Source organism: Mesoplodon densirostris, chromosome 7 (genome assembly GCF_025265405.1).
Source record: "Mesoplodon densirostris isolate mMesDen1 chromosome 7, mMesDen1 primary haplotype, whole genome shotgun sequence".
NCBI classification, from domain to species: Eukaryota; Metazoa; Chordata; class Mammalia; order Artiodactyla; family Ziphiidae; genus Mesoplodon; species Mesoplodon densirostris.
The window spans coordinates 70,372,253-70,375,797 of record NC_082667.1 but is presented as its reverse complement, the minus strand read 5'-3'; the positions used below and the strand labels follow the sequence as shown (position 1 = coordinate 70,375,797).

Sequence of the window (3,545 nt, the reverse complement as noted above, 5' to 3'; positions counted from 1 at the left end):
CATTTGAATAAAGATCTGGAGGGGGAATTCCCTGGTGGTCCAGTGGTTAGGGCTCCACACCTCCATTGCAGGGGGCACGGGTGCAATCCCTGGTCTGGAAACAGATCCCACAAACCACATGGTACATGCCGCTTGGCAGGGCCAAAAAAAAAAAAAAAAGATCTGGAGAACACGGGGCCATAGGATAACAATTCTGCAGAGTGATACCAATAACCCTGAGCTAGATGGGGCAGGGGGCCTCACCTGGAACCCTCTGTCTTCTGCTGCTTCTCCAGCTCAAGGGCCTTCCTATCCCCACAGTCATACACCATTGCAGCCAGTAGGAGGCGGAACTCCTCCCAGTAAATGTAGCAGAGTCAAAACGACTATCAAAGGCTGACCTAGGGAAGGGAAGCAAGCCCACCACCAGTTCTAACCCCCTGCCTAACCCCTTCCCAGGATAAGCAGCCAGGTTTCCTGGTTTCTGCAACTTCCCCTGAGGATGTGGCCGACGCAGCTCTCAATGGACAGGGCATAGGCCAGTATCCATCCAAAAATGCTGCTTCACCAGAATTTAGGCTCTGGTGTGACCTAAAAGAAGTGGTTTACTCCACGTGGATCATATAGGCTTGTGAAAGCTGATGGTTAGATTTTCAGGAATTTTATGAGCTTAGTGTTAAATACAGCCATTATTAAAAATTAAGTGATAATGATAGTTTGAATCTGAAAATCATTTCACTTTAATCTAATTTGAATGAAGGTGAGAAATTAGATGTATAGGTAACATATCAGATTTAATAACAAATTTATTGGCAAAGTACTTAGCAGATAGGATGCAATCTATGTCTCAAATTGTGGTTAAATTAGTAAATAGGTTTGCTAAAGATACAAATATGTGGTAAAAAGGAATGTTATATGAAATTTACAATAACGAGTACTGTATATCTTATGTGTGTTTGTACACTGTGTGCTACACATCTTTGTCTCATAAACAGTTTATGATAAACTTATATACACGTTTACATTCATACATTACTATCGCCCCCACCCGCAACCGCACCAAGAGCCAGATTCAGCACAGCGCAACTGAGAAGAGAATTTTATGATCCAGGGACAGAGGGAGGTGGCAACGCTCCTGGCAGGGCTGTCTCACCTGAATGGCGCTGAGTGGAGCATGCCTGCCTGGTACAAGACCAGGATGCTGAGGACCAGGAAGCAGGGGAACTTCCAAAATCCCATGACGACTCTCTGCAAGGGAAGAATAACATCAGCACCTGGAGCAATAAATAACAAATTCCATGAGCCCACAGACCCAGGCTCTGCTCCTGCCTCTGCCCCTAACTCCCTGGCATCCTGGCTTCAGGCTGGACATGTCACTCCACTTCACCATCGTTTCCTCCTCAGCCAAGTGGACTGCTGGAAGATCCAGTAAGGCTGCAGCATGCTTGTTTTAGCAAAGAAACCTAGTGGGACAACTGGGTGAGGAGGTCTTAGTCCATAGCCCCCGCCCCATCACTCCACTCACTCTCACATACAACCTGTTGGCCAGGACTCCTGGAGGACAGAGTCCGAGTACCTGTCACCACAGCTGTTCCCACTGTGCAACCCAGAGCTGTCCTCCTGGTGCCGGGCTTTTGCACGTACAGGGAGGGGGGAGGGGATCACCGAGGACAAATTTCTGCGGTTGGAATCCCTGAGAAACTGAAGAACCACATTCTAGCGGTCAGCTGCTCCACACTTTGGTAACGAGTGCCCTGTAAGAATCAAGCTGGAAGGGCCTCAGATTGGAACCCAGGACTTAAACTGGGAAAAAAGTTCCCAGAACACGCAACGGGGGCTTGCGTTTAATGGCTGCCTGCCCCTCAGTCACTGCACCTATTTGCCACCCGCTTGCGCTGGCCCAGGTTCCGAAGCATTTCCCGCGGTCCGCTAGGCACAAGACGTGATCCGTGAGAGCACCATCTGCACAAAACGGATTCCTGCGTCCAGATCTGCTTGCAGTGCCAGGGGAGCTCCAGCATCCCAAACTGACCTAAGCACGTGTGCTTCGGGAAAGGAAACTGGAGCCCGGCTCAGCGCGGGGAGAGTGAAGCAGGGAGTGCGTGAACAGAGACCATCCCATGTTACCTGTGGAAGGAGGCTGGGATGCATTGCAGAGTAATGCAGGTTGTGTGAAATGACCTAGACAGAAGTGGACATAGCCTTTGAGACTGGAAGAGATCAGCTAAGAAAAAGTAATGGAGAGAGAGGAGGAAGGGAGGAGAGAGAGAGAAAAACAGAATCCCAGCTAAGCAGGAATCTCCAGGCTTACCTGGCAGCAGGAAGCAGGTGGCTTAGAGCAGAGGAGGGAGCAGTGGCAGTAGCTCTGGCTTCAGGCGATGGCACTGTGGCAGAAGTGGCAGTGACACTCGAGCTGGGCAGTGCGTCTGATGCCTCCCAACACCAGCAGCTGCTCTTATTCCCGCTGCTCTGGGTCTGGGGTGGTCCAGGAGCTCTGGGCAACCAATGAGGGGAAGGATCTGAGCCCCAGAAGGATTGTGTCATCACTTGCGTCCAGATCCTGGAGCATCCAGAAGGACCACCCCACTTGTATTTGCATTGAGGTCATTGATGGCGGGGGCGGGAGGGAGACATGGGGGGGTTGGTGAGGACCAACGAAAAACACAGGAAAAGTGAGAAGGAATTTGAGGACACTTTGACGTCATGGTTAACTCACCTGTTCGATTTCGCGGGTTTTGAACACGGACATGTCCCACTCCATCCCCAGCTGTGCGATCTTGTCGGGCAGAGTCCAGCATTACAAGGAACCCTGTCTCCCCTAGGTCTGACCGCAGACCTCCGTGCAAATGCAGCTTCGAGGGTTAATGCACAGTAGAGTTGATGATTCTGTGCCCAAGGAGGGGGTCTGATTCAGGCAGCTGCAATCACGCACAGGAGGGCAGGGATTGTGGGTATCAAACACAGAGGATCAAGAACTTTGTCACACTGGAACTCTGTTGCAGCTGTGCCTTTTCCAGGTGGAAACACCGTGGGCTAGTAACTTCTAGTGCCTCAGTATACTTATCTTTGAAATGGGGATCATATTCTCATCTTGAAGGAATGTTATCATTACTAAGAATGTACCTGTTATCTGCCCAGGTGGGGATCTAGAAGTGCTTACCAGGGAAGTTCATAGGGGATTCTGTGTGATCCCAATCCATCTTCCCAATCAGCACCCTGTGCAGCTGCCTGGAGTCATGCTGGTTGGTCCACCATGTGGGTTAAGGAGGGGCTGGATGCCCTGCTGGGCCTGAGCAGGGAAGTGCAAGGGTAAAAGCTTCCAAGCAGACCTCTAGCCCCACGCCCCTCCCCCGCCATTCATCACCTAAAGTTCAGCCTCCTTCTCGAACCATTTGCCCAGCTGCCCCTTGCTTCCGGCTGCTGTTTGCCAAGATGTTCCAGTGACCCGTGATTCCAGCCCTGCACCCACGTCTACCGCAGTTCAGTCCTCTGCTAGAAAGCCCGCCAAGCTTGGTGGTGCTGAAGAGTCCAGCGGAGTGCAAGCCTCGCTCTCACTTCAGTCATAC

General features: G+C 51.1%; 1 pseudogene; it reads right to left on the bottom strand.

Moving 5' to 3' along the window:
• Positions 1-239: 239 nt before the first annotated feature.
• LOC132493777 (calcitonin receptor-stimulating peptide 1-like) lies at positions 240-1,218 on the bottom strand (annotated as a pseudogene).
• Positions 1,219-3,545: the final 2,327 nt, after the last annotated feature.